This window comes from Camelus ferus, chromosome 6, assembly GCF_009834535.1.
Source record: "Camelus ferus isolate YT-003-E chromosome 6, BCGSAC_Cfer_1.0, whole genome shotgun sequence".
In the NCBI taxonomy this organism is placed as follows: Eukaryota; Metazoa; Chordata; class Mammalia; order Artiodactyla; family Camelidae; genus Camelus; species Camelus ferus.
Window position 1 is genome coordinate 20,405,339 of NC_045701.1, and position 18,318 is coordinate 20,423,656.

An 18,318-nucleotide genomic window follows, 5' to 3' on the forward strand; every position below is an offset into this window, starting at 1 on the left:
TCGACTGAATTCCTTCATGCACAGGCCTGGTGGGCAAGTCCTGGGCTGTGATCTTGGAGTTCATGCTGCCCCTGGGGACAGCTCTGAGCTTCCTCCTCTCACAGCCTGGAGCAGAACTGCAGGTAGAGAAGAAAGTGCCCTCTGAGATCTCAGGACAAGGCCTCAGCGGAACTTTTCCAGGTCTATGCCCTGGCTTCTGGGGTTCCAGCAGCAGAGGCCCACCTTCCTGATTGAAATAACTTCCCAAGGTCAGATTGAACCTGCTTCTCAGCAGCACTTTTTTCCTTTATTCTGCTTTCTGCTGACCTACAGTTTTCCCCAAGGAAGCCACTATGCTATTTTTCAACTCCATCCTCATCTTTCCCTGCTGTTACCCTTCCCTGATGGGTTGTCCCAGGTTCCAGCAAAGCTGCCTCCAGCGGAGACACCCCTGCCACACGTGTCCCTTTGGCCATCCTGATGAAAGAGGACACAGCTTAGAAGTTGCAGGCTGCTTTTCTTTTCATATAATGTTTTCTTGAGAAATTTCACAGTCCTCATCCCTGAAAGCTCTTCTGCAGTGCTGGAGCCTGGGTCACCCAGGCGTTCCCTCTGCGTGACTATCCAGAATGCAGCAGTGCCCTGAGAGAAACAATCTGCTGAGGTGTTATTGGTTTGCAATACCCTGATAAGGAGATTTCATTCCCTCCTTGCTGCCAGAGTTATATAGAGTAATTACATAAGTACTGCTGTGACACTGGGCGGAATCTCATTAAAAACTGGATAAAGAACAATTGAGTTGTGGTGGTGAATATTCATTTTATTCCAGTTGACTATAATCCATATAATAGAGCATTAGCCCTGAGCACAGATACTGGTGTTGCTCTGATTTCCAGATCAAATGTGTTTGGAATGTGTATTTCATGCAGCATTTGCTGATGTGGAATATGGTAGAGAGTAAGGATGGGGTAGCTCCAATTTTCCCACCTGGGGAGGAGGTGGCTCACTGTGCTGAGCAGATCGTTGTTTGAGCCAACTCCTCCTGCAAGAGCCACTTGGTCATCTTGGATGGGACACTCTGTGGCAGTCTGACCACATGGCAACTCCAAACCACTCACACAGACAGATCTACATGCAGCCTTGGGCCTGGAAGAATGTTCCCCCCTCACAGGGTAGCTTTCCCCCAAGATGGGAGAGAGGCCTGGCCATAATAGAATTTGTCATGGGTTAGATTTTTTTTTCAAAGAGATAATGGGGAAGCCCTTTTTTAGTGGAAGGATGTTTTTGGTTGATGGCATTTGAGTGATCCCTCCTGAATATCATTCATCATAACAAACAAGAGCTCTTCTAAATAGTTCTCTGATATGGCAGTCTAATATCCAAAAGCACTGAGGGGCAATGATAGCTAATAAATTTATACCCCTTCCTGTGTCTGAGGTGCTTTCACACGCATTATGTCATCTGGTTTGTAGAGAATTCAGTCATCTATTTTAATTATCCAGAGCACAAATTTCTTAACCAGAAGTCTAAGAGCACCATGAATTATTTTACTTTAAATATTTTTCATCACAAAAAATAATCACATCATGGAACATTTAGAAATTGTGAGAAAAGCCCTCAACCTCAACATCTTAATTAGAAATTGTGAGAAAAGCATCTTAATACACTAATATTAGAATTTTCTCATTTCCTTCTAGTCTTTTTTCTTATTCACTCTTCTACATGTAACTGTAATGCTATACACTGTTAAGTGCTTTTCCTCTGTAGATCTCCAGACTGCCCCACCTGAATTTTATTTCATCTCCTACAATGTTTAAAGGAAAGAAGCCAAGAGTAATCAACCTCTGTGTATATGAATAGCATTATATTGTAGGGTACACATCTCTCTTGTTCACAGTCAGCGTCACTTTGCCGTAATCTAAGTACCAGAAAGATGGTTAGGGGAGCATTCATTCTGTTGGGCACCCAGCTTCCCTCTCTGGTTATTAAAACAGCTGAGCAAGGCAGCTGGAGGAAACCATTTGAGACTCTGAAGATTGCTGTGGCTGGTAAGGATGTCCCAGATGTGCTTTGTTTGCAATCTCTTTATCATCTCAGGTTGCCAGCTCCCAAGCTGACCTCACTCGGGGGACTCGGATTCATCGAATGGGAGTACTTGGCCTCTGCCTGTGTCATTTAGGAGCTGCGTGTAACAGGTTAAGGAGCTCAGTTGATGCCTCTCTCGATGTGACCCTGCCGGGAGGAGTGTGTGTGTGTGCAAGCATGCCAGAGAGAGGGTGCAGGTCCATCATCCCCAGGGGCCTGTCGTCTGCTTCCACCCTAGAGTAGTTCAGGTGTGGGGGTTCCCCTGTGTGGATGCATGTTTTAAAAGGTGAAGCCAATTTTCCCTCTCAGACTGTGACCTGCTCCCCCTTTTCTTGCAGAGAATGGGAGTAGGTGTGGGATCTCATTCAAGGAGGACGGGTTTCTCCTCAGTCACATGCTCCTCCCGCTCTCACCCCTCCAGCCTCCCTGTTCTGCAGAGGCACTTCAAGCACATGGGGCCTCTAAAACTGACATTTGAGTGGGTTTCTTCAGAAGCTGCACCAACTGCTATTTCCTCAGCTGGGAAGGCTGAGACCCTGAGCTGTGGGCTTGTGGTGTTGGTAATCAGACCTGCAGTGTAAGACAGCCTCCTACCCTCCTGCATGCCAGGAGGAAGAAGGAAGCAGAGACACCGAGGCATCCTTGCGTTGAGCAGCTCATCCATCACGATGGCCAGTATGAAGTTCCAAAGCCCTGGCTCCCTGACAAGTGCTCCCTGCCGGGCTGTGGTCTCCATGTAGCATGCAAATGTATTCGTTTCTTCTTTCATCCTTTTTTTTTTTTTTTAAGTAAGCAGAGCTCCCTGAAGTGCACTTACTCTCCAAATATGTACACGGTAGGATGTGAGCAATCACTTCTGTCTGTAATGGATGCCTTGTGTCCAAGGTATTTTCCTCTGTATCATGCTATTCAACATAGGACTGCTAATGCATGATTAATGTGTGTTTAAACAGTCATTGCCTAATCGGCCTGCTTCACCTTTGGGACCCTGGTGAGTACACAGAGCAGACTTACAGAAAACACCACTAGCGTGTGATAACCCAGCAGCTGCAGCGTTTTCCAAGGAGTGAGCGTTCTCAGGCTCCAGTGGTGCCCGTCCGGTGCTGTGGGTTCCACTGAGCTGCATATGGCTTCTCAGTTTTCAAAGACTGGATTTTAGAACCATGTGTTTAATTCAGTATTTGTTGAACATCTAGCGGGCAAGGCTCCATGAGTTCCAGAAACGGGAATTGGACGTGGGCCCTGCTAAAGGCAGCTTATAGTCTAGTAGGAAACAGAATATATGTATGAACAGTTATAGCACTGGGTGGAAAGTTAGGAGGGCCTTGACACTAGTTGAGAAGAGGGGTGGAAGGGCCATGTTGGAAGGGGACCATGTGTGTAGATGTTAGGGGTTGGGACTGAGGGGAAGGCAGTGAGTAAGGAGCTGGCAGTGGTGGTGGGTGTCAGGAGACTGGTGGGGGCTTTGCAAGGCCTGTCTGAGTCGTGCCCACAGGCACGCAGAGGTAAGCTCAGTGCCTGTGGTGTCCCCATCTGTGAGCCGTACTGAGTTCTTCCCTTAGGGCTTTGCCTCTGGACCAGTGGAGCCCTGTACCCTCCTTGCTACTGCTTTTGGCCTGTATGGCTGTGAAGCAGGAGAAATCTCCCAAAAAAGAGGCCCCTGAATTGTAGATATTTATTCACAAAAATGTGATTTGAACCTAATGATCTGTGGACAGATGACAAATAGGAACGAGACTAAGGTGGCTGACTCTGGACGTTTTAGCCATTTTCATTTCACCTCATTTGCAGCCCGTCTAGGTCCTTAGAAGGTACACATGTGACTCATCATCACAGTGTCTGAACCCTTAAAGTGGGTCATGCCTGAAAAATGGACGAGGACTCTTGCTCTGAGGGATGTTAGTGAGGGGACAGTGTCAGGCCTGTCCTTTCCTGAGACTTCTTAGAACTGCTTGCATATAAATAGAGCCTGAAAGAAATGGAAACTTGGCTTGAAGACATCTTATGAGAGTATTGGTATGTGTGTGTATTTATACATACTATGAAAAAAATTACACCCTCTTTATGGAAACTGCTTTAGAAGTTAGGCTCCTAATTGCTACATGAGTCAACCGCCAAATTACTGAAATGTTCCCCTCAAGGAGTATTTGACATTTTGTAGAAATTTTAATATAATGAAGTGAATGTGTCAAAAATTTGAGCATTTTTCATTTTCATTCTTGAACTTTTTCATATCTCAATTTAGAAGAAAAGATAGCTTCCAGTAGGTTTCTTTTTTCCCCAACTTTAAAATAATGGTGGATGGCAGTGGCCAACACCCAAGAGGACTCAGGACTTCTACCATGATGTCCTAACGGATGTCCCAGGTAGCAGCCAGGTACCACACACTTTCAGTCCCTTTTATCCTGTCAGCCAGTTTTTGGTTATTTTGGAAAACGCCATATGGCACAGGGATTATGTATTTGGGTTCTATAGTTAAACTGCCTGGTTTCAACTCCCAGCTCAGTCGCTGACTGTGTAATAATAATCACGTTACCACCCTTCCCTGTGTTTGAGCTTCCCTGTCTGGTAAGCAGGCTTGCTAATAGTGCCTGTCTCATAAGGTTGCGGTGAAGATGAAGGAATACACCTAAATGCTTAACACAGGACCTGGCACATAGTTAGCATTCAGTCAGCGTGAGCTTTCTTCCCCCTTCCCTCCCCGCCTCTCTTATTTGGCATCTCCACCTGCAGGAGAATAAATGCAAGAATAGCTGTTTAGAAAGCATCGGCCTGGCTACTTTTTTGCCTTTGCTAACAGCTTGGGTGAAAGGTTTTAAGTGCTTGCAATGTGGTTGAGTTTGAGTTCTGTCTCAATTTTTAGGTATCGCAGCTGCCTCTGCCTCATCCACAAGGAAAATTTAATTTATGAGAACTTAAACTTCCCCAGGACCACACCCTCTACCTGACATACTGTGCGGCTGTGCTTTCCCCTGGCTGTGAAGTTTCTCCTTCCTGCCTTTGCTTTCTGAATCCTTCCATCAGTGGTTCAGCTTCCCCATTCCCTTGCCTCCTTCTCCATCTTCTTTCATCATTGGTTCATTCTTCTTTTTGTTTTTCCTGCCTTCCTTATTCCTTGAAAACCTGAAAACCAGAGATCATAAAAGCCATCGTTTTAAAATCAAAACTTTAAATCTCAAATAGGTTGTCTTTGGTAAGTTGCTTCTTATGAAACAACACCTAAACCCAATAGGAAGGCAGTTTTAACTGTCAGTTCCTGCCTAACTCAAAATCATCAGCGTGAAATTGAGATGACAGCTTCTAAATATACGGTGTTTAGAACACAGTATAAATGGAAATGTTTGTAGCCACGCGTGGCTTTTTGTAATCCACCAATGGTATGTTTCCTAGCTGATATTCTTCACACATACTCTTAGATCCAAGGTAAATATCCAGCAGCTGTCCCTGTGTAATACTTGCTAAAAATGAATCATTCAAGACATTTATGCCAGGAAATTTAGATTTTAAAGGATACCATACAATAAAACAAAAGTCACTTAAGTACCAGTATTTGTGAAATTCTACTCAAGTGAAAACTTTAAAATCAATCACTTCTACAGATATGTTTTTGGTGACCAGTTTACCCCAAACTGGCAAGGTATTTATAAATTTAAAGCTAGTACTCTAGCTTATGGGTGAACCTAGATAAGTAGTTTACTGTTTGAATTGGTGTCATTCAGTGTTTTAAAGACTGAAATTGCCTGTGAGACTTCCTAAGTATCTGCTTTAATTAGCTTTAGTAAATAAATTAACCAAGTCACCATTCACAGTGTCTCTATCTTTACAAATGAGCTGGTAGAGTTTGAGGAACAGAGAGGGGGCTGTGTGACCACCACCAGCGAAATTCTTCTTTTAGGACCTTTTCCCTCCACCACCCCAGCCCCCAGGCCTTCCCTCCCCCACACCAGACAACCCAGCTTCTACTCTCTTTTCCTCATCCCAGTGACTCCCAGACGTATCTTTCATGTTTTCTGCTGCATTTTACATTAATGTTAGTGACATTCCAGAGGCTGTGTGCTGGGGTGGAAGAGAATGAACAGTGGCTCTAAGCCTGAAGTTCCTCATCTGAAAAATGGAGAGGAGTAGAAATAATGTGTGTAAATGAAGTGCCTGGCACATGGTTAGCTCAGACTCTGCCATCCTGGACCGCACCCCTTTCCTTCCTGTTATTTCTGCATGTGTATGAATATGGAACTATGACAGGAGAAAGCTATTAAATGATAACTATTTCTGGTCATACTACACACCCACACACCTATCCACACCCCATCCCACAGCAAGGAAAAGAGTCCTGCGGCTGAATGGCTCAACTGTGCTGCCTTCATTGTGGTGAGCAGAGAACTCAGTGGAGCTGCAGATTTGAAGCAGTCGAGAGCTTTGCCTTAGAAGAGAGAGAGAAGGGAGGAGAGCAAGGGGGCTGGATGGGACTGGAAGAGGGAGGCTGAGATGGGGAGAGATTTGGGTAGCTGTCTGAGGAAGTGAGACTTGGAGGAAGATGTTTAGAAAGTCATTTGGGGGAAATTTTGCTCTCTGTCGTGTTGTGTACCCCTTCCTCCATTCCCTAAGAAGTATTCCCAAAGGCTGTGGAGTTGGCTGCATGTGGTCGAGAGGCTGAATGTTTTTATGGACCAGCATCCTCACAGTGAGCACAGCATGGGAGCGTGGTAGGCAGCAAAAGGCTCGGTTTCCAGTACCCTCTTCCTTCCTACTGATACTTTATGTATATTTTAAAACAACTAAATTGAGACTTCGTGAGTAGCCATTTAAATCACTTCCCCTCTGCTTACAAGTGACTATGACTTTGGCTTTTGTGAGGTACTCTTTCTAGTTCTTTGTGTTCAGGAAAAATTTTTATTATAGAAAAAAATGGCATCAAAATTTTTAGTGAAGGAAGTTTCTGCTTCCTTTAATGGCCAAGGACTTCCTATTGAACCAACTCTCCACAGACAACAGCTATAAATGCTGGACAAAATATAAACTCAGCCCTCCCACACCACTGGAGCACGATTAGAAAGGAGCAGGAACTGCAGGAGGGTCTACTCTTGGGAGGAGGAAATAGCAGTGGGCAGGCTTCCCGTTCTTTCATGGCTTTTAGCTTGAGGGCATGTCCTGTATGGTGTCATGTACAGCAGTGAAAACTCACAGAAACCCACGTTTCTATCAAACCCACAGAGGTCAGAGTTTGGGACAAACACAGCAGCTGCAAAGTAAGGAGGAAAATCCCAAAAAGGAGAGAGGCAAATTCTGCGCATAAATTCTGCCCAAATTTCTGGCTGACCCTTGACTATGCATGTCTGGGACAGACTCAAAAACATCAAAACTTCTGAATAACGCTTATATCTTTTCCAGGTAGCATCTCCTTTTTAAAACGGTACAAATAAATTCTTGTTTTATTGAGCGTTTAGTTTGGTGCACAGCCGTGTGCTGGGGGAATTTAAATATTATTCAAATTTGACTTTGAGACTCTCATTCCAGATATTAGTTGAAATTCCATATGCACATGAAACTATAAATAAATGTATACATGAAAACATTAAATAAGACAGGGCCTCATTCAGTGCCAAAAGGACTGGACCCTGAAAGAGTCGTATTAGTCTCCTAGGACTGCTATAACAAATAATCACAAACTGAGTGGCTTGAAACAACAGAAGTTTATTTTCTCACAGCTCTAGAGACAGAGTTGGGGGTTAAGGTATCAGCGGGGCATGCTCCCTTTCAAGGCTCTGGGAAAGAAGCTTGCCTCTTCCTAGGTTCTAGTGGTTACTGCCGACTCTGCTTCCATCCTCATGTGGCTCTTCTGTGTGTATGTCTCCACATGGCCTTCTTACAAGTTCACTAACTGTTGGCTTTAGGGCCCACCCTGATCCAGGATGACCTCATCTTAACTAATCTTCTGTGAAGATCTTATTTCCAAATCAGGCTGCATTCTGAGTTTCCAAGGTAGACATGAATTTTGCAGGGAACACCATTCTACCCAGTACAGAGGTGAATAAAAAGTATTGTGAAATATCAAGAACTTCACATTTAATCCTTAAATATTAAAGTACCTTCTGTCTTATGGAACACTATTATTCAGGAAAGTGTATTGTGTGTAATGATTATGAGTACCTAATTACTCACGACTCATTTACATTTTAACTTTTATCTATATTGTCATTGAAAGTAACAACAATTTAATTTCACTGTAAACATTTAAAATTAAGACACTGCTAAGTTATCCTGGCCGTCTCCTGGCCCTTTCCCCCTTCCATTGTTCTAAATGAGTAAGGTTAAATGAATTTGGGGGACAACAGGCCTATAAAGCCCTTGACAAAAATCTGTTTTCTAAAGCAAAGCTGTTCCATTAAGGAGAGCTAAATTTAGATTGTTAAAGCCCCATAGACTCTGAAAAGCAAGTTGTTAAAACTTACAATGAGTTTCTGTGTTGCTGCATTTGGAAATGTCTCCTTCTCAGGAGTAGCTCTCATACTACATTGCTCTAGAAGAGGGAGGGGGCAGGTATAAGGGACTCTTGTCTTTGAGGCTATCATTTCAGACATTAGTTGAAATACCATATTCTTGACCTTCACAAGTTCTTAAATTGTGAATTCCTAGCAGCTGTAATTTGTAAAAAGCATACGGACAAATCCCCTAATGACAAATCAGAGATGATGGATTTAAAATATTTAATTCAACTTAGAAGAACCAAAGATGAAACATCCTCTCCCTCCCTTGCCCTCCACCCCTCTGCCAGCCACCCTGGCTTTTTCCTAACAGTATCCCTGAGTTAGAAAAAATGCCAGTGAAGCTTCTGAGATTCAATGTAAAGTGAAAACATTTTGCAGCTGTCATGGCTAATTTGACAGTAAATATGAGCACCAGTAATTCTCTTAATATATTGCTTGAATAAGAATCTTAAAGGTGAAAAAATGTTACTTCCAGAGCTCCTGTGGATGAGCTAAATCTTCAGATGTATTGTATTTCCTGAGCCTGGAATTGGCTCTTGTTGATGTGAAAGTGGTCACCAATATACGACTCGAAGTTAGTGCTGGGACTCAGCTGCTGGGTCAACAGGAGCTTCCCCATAGTTTTTTGTGCAGAATTAGTTTCAGTTCTGCTGGCCAGTCTGGGGAAAGGACACTTGGAATGGGATTTGTTAGATATACTTTACTACTTTTACGTTGACAGTTTTTATTTCTTGAGTGCCTGCTATGTGTTAAGGATTAGGCTTACCAAAAGGATTAAGACAGGGTTCCTGTCCCACCCACCCTACCTCCATGACAAATGAGTAGATCATCACAGCATACTGAGAGAGAAGGTATGCCCAGGATGCTCTAGCAGGTGAGAGAAGAGTATCTAAAACTAACTTTCAAGAAATGTACAAGTCTCTATTTATACAAACATGATTTCTATGCCTTGATAATTGAATTCAGCCGTAGTACCTATAAGAAGGAAATGTATTCTAGCAAACATTTTTTTAAAAGATAGGATTTGCCAAAAACAGTGTGCTCTAAAAATAAATCAATGTAATGACCGATCTAGGGAATCTTAATTATTTCCTTAATTAATTCAATAGTTGGAGCCTTGAAAGAATTAATGACTCATTCACCAAAGTCCTCATGATAATGCTCAATTTAAAGATAGCTTTTCAACCTATTCTCCCAGCCTCCTTGCTGCACTGAAATTGTGGAAATTGTCCTCCATTTCTACTTCTCATTCATGCCTCTCTTCAAATTGGCCATTGAAACACTGTTTATTCTGTCACCTAAATATTTATTTAGTTGATCCCATTTTAATCCTCATCGCCATTACCTTAGTTTGCATGTCCATCAAAGCTGATTTGGATTGTTAGTGATTTTTTCCAACTGGTCTTCCTGCTTCTAGTCTTACCATCTTCTACTCATGTCTTACTCCCACTTAAAATCTTTCTACCTCTTGCCATCACCGACAGAATAAAGCCCTTAGCATGGCCCATGTGGCCATTCCCCACCTAGCCCTTGTCTCCTCTCCTTGCTGATCTGGATCTCCTGCAGTAGACCTCCTTGTACCATGGCAGTTGGGTGAAATTCCTCCAACACGCCCTGCTCTGCAGATGCTGTTCCCTCTGTGATTCTCCCACTCCAGGCTCTTTGCATCGTTTGATTCAGTTTGTAAATCCCTTCCTTGGTGAGCTTTTTCTGGTAGTCTCATTCCATCACGCTATCCCTGTACCTCGTACATACCTCTGTTATGACATATATCACCACACTGTAATTTGTAAGAATTTCTTGCCCACCCCTCAAAAAAGGTTGACCTCTACTTAATGGAAAATTGAGGGAATCACCCCATCACCCTTCATCTCTGGAGTCTTCCTGAGCAGAGAGAATAGGTATAAGTAATACGGCCTCAAAAGAATTCTTACTCAAAGTGCAGGGAGGACTTAAACACGCTGAGGGGGCTGCTCCAGAGCCCATTCTGTTGACTGTGTGTCTTACACAGTCTGATGTCACCTGCTTTTCTAAGTTAGCACCTTTGATGAATTAAAAAGAGTATCCCAGAGAACAACATATAAGACACTCTACGTGGGGAGAAAGACCCACAGGGCCAAGTAAACTTGCCAAGGATGTGTTGTTTTGCTGAGGCAGCAGCTTTTCTTGTCATGAGCTGATGACTACCTCTGGCGTCTACATGTCACGTTAAAGATTAAGGGTATCGAGGGGAGGGTATAGCTCTAGTGGTAGAGTGCATTCTTAGCATACACAAGGTCCTGGGTTCAATCCCCAATACTTCCTCTAAAAATAAATAGATAAACCTAATTACTTTCCCCTAAAAAAAAAATAAATAAATTCTTAAAAAGTTAGTTTTAATTAAAAAAAACCATTAAGGGTATCAAGTATACCAAGGAAGACCAAGACTGATAACAGCCTTTGAGGGTATAGAAAGAGTGCATATGACCTCTCGTGTTACACCCAGACCCTGCCCCAGCTCCCCAGTCTAGGGGATTTGGGATTGGTTACCAGCTAATCTCTATAATCTCCAGGATGTAGAGATTTGGAAATGTTCTGATCCAAAAGAAACCTAAAAGGAAAAAAATGTAAGAAGAAATCTGGCTTTAAATGCTGCTTGTTTCTTATTCATCATCTTCAATATTTGTTGACTAAGTTACTGGTTTCCTTTTAGGTTTTAAGGATTGGCCGCTTTGTGTATCCTCATGGAAAACCCCAGCATCTGTGCTTTTTCCAGCAGGGGTGGTTTTCTGCTTGAAGCAGGCCAGTGGTGCCCAAGTCTAAGAGAGCTAAAGATTCAGAAAAGAATTCCAGCAGTGGGCTTAGCTATGCATTTAGACATGCAGTCAGAGGATTAGAAGTCCAACCCAGAGTGCCTAGAAGGAGGGAGCTGTAGGTTGCTTCTGCAGGGGCATTGTGAGAAAATCAGAGGATAGGAGCTCAGCATAATGGAAGGAGTGGGAACTTTGGGGCAAGGTGGGCCTGGATTTGAGTCCCACATACTAGTCGTTTGTTTTTAGGCCTGTCACTCAACTCCACTAAGCCTTTTTCCTCTTTTTGCAAAATGGGGTTAATAGAAACCTCTCTTATGGAATTGTTAGCATTAGAGAGAATGCTTGTAGAATTCTTTGCACATTTCTGTCAAGAAACAGTATTTATGACTTTAGGTTTGTGCTGAGAGTGATGTAAGGGGCTCTGATGGCCCACCCAATCCCCCGGGAGTGCTGTTGGCTGTGGTCCACATCCAGTGACTGCTCCAGGCAGAGGTAGCTATTTTGACTCAACTTGAAATAACTCTGAAGGACCATCCTAGCTCCAAAGCTCCCTGTGATTCAGCCAAGTCAACACTAGGCCTGCATCACAGCTCACCTTCTCCCTTGGGCCTCTCTGGCTTTCTTCCATTCCTTTCCATGGGTATCAATCCCAAGAGCACTCCTTAAAAACATCCTGCATACTAAACTCCATCCCAGAGTCACTTCCTGTGTAACCTGACCTGTGACGTGATAAGGCAGGTATCCTATGTCATTAATCACCCTTGATCTGAAGCCCAAAGAAGATTCTGTGGCACCTTGGCCAGGTGTCAGGAAATACTTTAGAAAGACAGGCAATGCATCAAAAAAAGTGTACGGGGAGGGGGAAATCCCTCAAGACATGTGGAATTTACCCATAGGAAGGTGTCTGATAATTTCCAGAAATTAAAAATATCCTACCTATTACCCATGAGCCCAAGAGCATGGAAGTGCTTTCCAACATCAACTCCCTGAAAGGAACTTGGCTATGGGAGTCACATCAATATAATTACACAGATACAATGATTAGTCTTTTCTAGTATCGAACTTTTAATTCCCTTTCCAATGGCAGGGCCCCAGCTAGAGACCTTCCTGGAAGCAGAGCTGTGTTTCCCTTTCCCGTGACTGTGTGTGGGTGGCTAAGCAGTTATTTCGGAGCCAGTTAGGACTGCAGGCTACTTTCTGCTGCCCAGTGGCATTTAGGCTGGAAGCCCCGTGTCCCACTCAGGTGCAGCCTAGCGAGTAAGAATCAGCAAACCAGGCAAAAGGTAGTACCTGGGACAGCAATCCTGGAATGACTATCTAGGGTTAAGTTCCACTCTGCTTTAGACTGGGACTCCATTGCCAGGAACAGTCTCACCACAACATGACCCTTCTCTCTCCTTTCCTACACTGATCTCACTGGATATTAGGGGTGAAAGACCCAGGAGAGAGGCCCTCATCAGGGAGGATGAGCTGGTGCTAATCTTCAGCTGGTAGCCTCGTCGTATCATTTAGTAGTCAATCAGCAAACACTTCCTGAGGATCAGGTACAAGGCAGTGGTCTACGCACAAGTGCATACACTGGGAGCACACGTCCATCTCTCCTGGTAACAGAGCGGGAAGTGAGCGTGAGCACGGGAGAGGCGGCAGTAGGACAGGTACGGCAGGCAGTGATGCCATGAGATTGGAGGAGAGGGGATGGCTTTTCCCAAGTCACTTTTTCAGATGTCTCTCAATCCCATGTCTCTGCCACCATAAGAACTCTCAGGCAGTGCCTTGCTCAAGGGAGACCCTCAGCAGATGTATATTTGAGTCCCCTGTTTTTCCCAGTGGTTTGTCATCCACTTTTTGGCCTTCCAGTAACACAATATTCAGTTTGTGGCAGTCGTGCACAATTTTTTTCAGTGGTGACATCTCAGCCAGTTTGCTGTGCAGCCCTCAGGGGACTCTTGGTCTCAGTATTGGTGTCCTTGCTGTGCAGAGGCGCAGAGATAACAGGGATGTGCCTGAGGCCTCAGGGGCACTGCTGGGCTCAAGGCTCCCGCCTAACCTCCCTTCACCTCTCCTCTTCAGGCCCAAGAACTGCTGGAGGTGCGGGGGCACACATCCAGAAGTCTTGCTGCCTCTGTTTGCACTCAGCCACACCACGAGGCCTGGACCATGGTTTTAGCTGATTCCCTGGGCGGCCGGTCGCTCCACCCCATCCCTAGTGCACATCAGGAGAGATGTTTTCAAGCCCAAAAATTAGTCACAGACCAAGAGGTGCCTGTTGCTGCTCAGCCATTGATGTATTATATCGGGGAGGATCCCCAGGAAGCCAAGTTCAGGGAACTGAGGGCACTCACCTCAAAGCACCCCCTTGACTTTTACCTCAGCATTCAGAGGCTCTGTCTCTGGGCAGTTCAGGATGGTGCAGGATGAGGTTGGAAGGGGGACACTGTATCAGCCCCTTCCCATATCTGTCATTCTCTGTCCCGTCTTTACTGGACAGTTGGCAAGTTCTCAATCTTATATACAGGGCCACACAAATCAAAGTTCATTCCCCTCCCCAACCCCAGTCAGACTGTCACCCATAAGGCCCTCCCATATAGAAATTCAGGATGTGGTCTAGGAAACAGTAAGCCAGGGTAGGACAGAGGGAGGCATAGCTTCAGGATCCAGTCTGGGGAGATCCCACCACAGTCTTCACTGTATGAGGCTGGAGGTGTGCACTGGAGGATTGGAGAGGATTTTTCCTTCACTCGCAACGGAGTGTGAAATGACCACACTCATAGCAGGATAACAGCTTCACATAATGGCTTTCTCTGTCTCAGGCCTGCTAGAGGCAGTTTCCAGAATTGAATGAATTCTGTTTACTCTTTCCATTTACTTTGAGCAATGGCCCTGAGATTTTTTTAAATTACTTAAACTAGCGATAAATGTCTTAATAAACATCTACCTTGTAAAAGCTACCTTATTACCCCTTTTTAAAAACTTCTTTTTATCCTCGTTTAAGACAAGATGGACCTGGAGGGTGACTACTCTGGTCAACTAAAAACAGAATCAGAGACTTTGGACTTGTAAGTGGATATGAGATCATTTACACAGAAGGAAACTGAGGCTCAGAGAGAAATAACTTGCCCAAAAGGCCGCACGCAGGATGTGCCTTTCCTTACTCCCTCCCTTCCCTCTGCCCCAAACTCCCTGCTCAAAGCTGAACACTGAAGGCTTGCCTCCCTGGTGTGGCGTGTCCTTAGGGCACACATCCCATCTCCACCCTCTGACGGAGGCACAGCTGGGTCCTCGCCAGGAAAAAGAAAGGAGAAGGCTGCTCTCCACAGCCAAGAAGCAAGTCCGACTGAGAAGCTTACAGAGCACAGACACAGGGAGGAGGCAGCAGCAGGCAGAGGTCTGGGGCAGCCCCAGCCCACCTCCTAGACAAGAGACCTTAGAGGCCAGAAGAGAAATGTTCTGAAACAGACCCCCTGCCACTGACAGCAGAACTGAGGTGAGAAGGGAGCTCTTTCTCTGAATTGGATTTGATGATTCTTGCCAGCTTTATTTTCTGAGGATCTAGTTCATGGCAAAAGTGCAGTGAATTTTGTGCTACTTAGCCATGGAAAGTAAATGGTAATTGGGGACTTGAACTTTCCAGCCAGAATTGGGCAGCTGCCCACTGTCATGAAAGGCAGAATTTGAAAACTTAGCAGGGAGGAGCAGAGCTCCTCTGTAGTATTTAATTCACCAGCCTAATGCTCTGCGGTTGGTACTCTTGGTACGTGAGACCATGAAAGCTGAATAAAAGTGAGAATTGTGCTGACAGAGCTGGATTGTGGCAGTGTTTGGATACCCACTATTCCTCCCCCTCATCCCTATAGTCTTTGCCCTGAGAGTCACTAGTGACCAACATGGGCTGGAGAAGGATGAATCCAGTCCCCCAATCCCCTGACCATCAGCAACAGCATCACCTGGAACTTGTTAGGCCTGCCCCAGACCCACTGAACCAGACACTCTAGAGAGGGGCCCAGCATTCTGTGTTTTAACAACTTTCCAGGTGATTCCAACGCAGGCTCCAGTTAGAACCACTGGTCCAGAGCGTAGTATAGTTCTGAATTTGTTTATTAAGGAAACTCTATTTTCAAGTGAGCTAGCCATTGCCTCCTACGTTGCCTCCCCGCTCCATCCTCTCCATCACTGGGACGGCCACTATTGGGAGATTTGGGCTTTGTCCTGTTGCTTCCCCAGGCCTCAGCATTTGTACAATAAACCATCTTTCCACCATTAGCTAGGCTTCTGGCCCCAGCTATCTCACTCCCCTCCTGGGACTTTAAGTTTTGTTGTTACAGTGAGGTTGTTTCCACTTAGTCCTGGGAAGGGGGACGTTCATCAATGTGGCATGAACCATTAGTGGGGCCTTAGACCAAGAGCCAGGCCTGGAGCTCTGCCTCAGAGTCCTGTCTGCTCTAATGAGAGACTTCGCGAGGGAGGCCCTGGTTGTCATTCTCAGGAGAAGCAATGAGAACAGCCTGTCGGGTCCCAGTTGGGGACGCCAGTGCCTCTGAGTGACTGGGTGAGCTCCAGGACCTTGAGTTTCCGATCCGAGTTGTGGGCTCTGCTTGTCTGTCCTCCCTCTTTACCTGCCAGCAGGATGAGCAAGTCACCTGGGGACTCCAGGGGGAAGAGTCTGAGATTACTGTTAGCTCTGGGGCTTTAATGCCAGAGAGAACTAATCATGGTTTTGAGAGAGACTGAGACTCTGGGTTAATTTAATGAGATACATTCTGCCAAATGCTTTTTTCTTTTTATTCTAAAGAATGCCAAGGCCTTAAAAGGTATGGTGTCTGCTGGGGTTGTGTCACGTCTCAGCCTCCACCTCACTCACTCCTTCCCGAGTATGAGGAGCATGTCAAGAGTCTGTCAGGAGAAGCTCTGCCTTTGTCTCCTTGGCACTGAATAGAGGTGCCAGGCCTCCAAAGAGTTTGGGTTGATGGCATATATTTGATATTTTCTACTCTTCTTCTGACCTGGTCTGGGGAAAATAGCCTTGGGGTATGGAGAAGATGCAGTTCTGTGCTTTGAGAGCCCCAAGGGGCAGATTTCCAAAACGGTGGCCATTCCTGTGAGCTCAGGGACATGGCACAGGTGGACATGCAGCCGGGACCCACCTGAGTGTTCTCGTCCAGGGAGGACTGGCTTCTGTTCAGTGAGTGCACAGCCTCTTTGCTAAGGCCTTGTTGTGTTCAAGTCCGTTCAGCCAAAAGGAAGAAGAGGTCACAGGAGGGAGGGGAAGTTGGGAGGTAAAATACACAGGGTTTTTGTGTATGTTATGTCTCTTGTTGGGAGCCTCACAAAATCCTTTGAGAGATGTCGTGTTAACCTTGTTTTATAGCTAAGGGAACGGAAGCTCAGACAGATTAACTGACAGATCCGGTCACAAGCTGAGAAGTGGCAGAGCAGGGCCTTGACTCCAAGCCTTGACTCCAAGCCCAGGGCTCGTCCTCAGTGCACCTTCCCAGAGCCCTTTCCCCCTCTGCTTGCTTTGCCGCCACCTCATCTCCAAGGAAACATGAGTGACCTGATAGGATAATTGAATAGGAGACTGCCCAAGGACTCAGAAATCCTGGCCTCTTGTGGGGAGGGTATAGCTCAGTGGTAGAGCGTATGCTTAGCAGGCACAAGGTCCTAGGTTCAATCCCCAGTACTTCCATTAAAGAAAGAAGGAAAAAAAGGCCTCTTTAGGGATGTGTCCAGCTCAGAACCTACCATGTTTGTTGGTGCTGCCGATGAGCAGTTTCTGCTGAGCAGGAGGGAGGCTGAGGAAAGGCTGCAGGGCTATGAAAACAAGGAAGGATGCTGAGCTTGCCTTGTTTCTCCTGACCCTAGCCACCCAGGCCACTCCCCACAACCCCAGAAATTCCCAGATTTGCCAAATATCATGTTCATTTGCCCTTTGCAAAAAAAAAAAAAGGCAATAAAATGTGTTGTCAGATTGCCTGTATGGTTGGATGCAAGGGGATTTCTGTTTGCCCCAAAATGCTGGACTTTTCTTTACAAAGTATCTGAAGCAACATTGTGTGAAAGGCATAGTTGTATGAGAGGGTGTGTGTGTGTGTGTGTGTGTGTGTGTGTGTGTGTGTGAGAGAGAGAGAGAGAAAGAGAGAGAGAGAGAGAATATGAGCTTCACACAAATACAAGGTTCTGAGTTTTTTCCTAACAAGCCTGGCTGAGTTTTCAGTAGTTCCACGGTTGTGACATGACTAGTCCACTGAGATATTCAGCACTGGCTGGAGAAAGACAACCGAAGTTTATTCAATCAATAGCAAGAAACAGCGATGCTTCTAAGAGTCACCTTACTGTTAAAGCAGCCTCACCATGGGAAAGATAGACGAGTTTGCTTTTCTTCAGGCTGAGGTCAGGACGTTTTTTGCTCTCCAGTAACTTCACTGGGTCCCAGGAATCCACACAGAATGAGGACGCCTTGGCTCCTGAAGCATCGTCACTGATATCTCAGTAAGTCCAGCCCCTCATTCGCCCTGCTCTCATGAGCTGTGTGACAGCACGTTTGAAGGTTCTCCTCAGAGGGTCTTAATTGTTGAGTCTGGTTTGGGCCATCTGTGCTGACAGAACACGTGGCCCTCCCTCCTGTGACATTTACTTGCACACAGTGACCTCCATGTTCTGGACCAAATGTGTTCTCCCCGCCCCATGTGCACATCTCCTGCACGCACACCACATGGCAAGGAGCTCAGCCAGCTCTCTGACCCGAGCTAGGACTTGTCAACAGGGCTCCCTGAGGCACCAAGCCTGGCATCTGAACCCACAGATATCTATTTGCGTCATGAAAATCACCCAGACTCCCTCCACTTGCATGTGGAATGGGGGGGTATGGGTGCAAGAAGTTGCTGATTTGTTAAGGACTAGCTGGGGCCGGTGGCTGCGGGGGTCGGGGCCAGCAGCGTTCCTCTCTCCTTCTGAACTCTTGACTTCCCTCCTCAGGGCCA

General features: G+C 45.6%; 1 protein-coding gene across 4 annotated transcripts in view; it reads left to right on the forward strand.

Moving 5' to 3' along the window:
• FRMD5 (FERM domain containing 5) overlaps window positions 1–18,318 on the forward strand; it is a 275,892-nt gene that overhangs the window by 202,939 nt on the left and 54,635 nt on the right. The window contains exon 1 of one of the 4 annotated variants that reach the window (XM_032481333.1): window positions 14,100–14,825. The exons of the other annotated variants lie outside the window; for them this stretch is intronic. The gene's annotated coding sequence lies outside the window, so the exon portion shown is untranslated. Of the gene's footprint in view, window positions 1–14,099; window positions 14,826–18,318 lie in introns of those variants that run through there. 4 annotated transcript variants of the gene reach the window in all.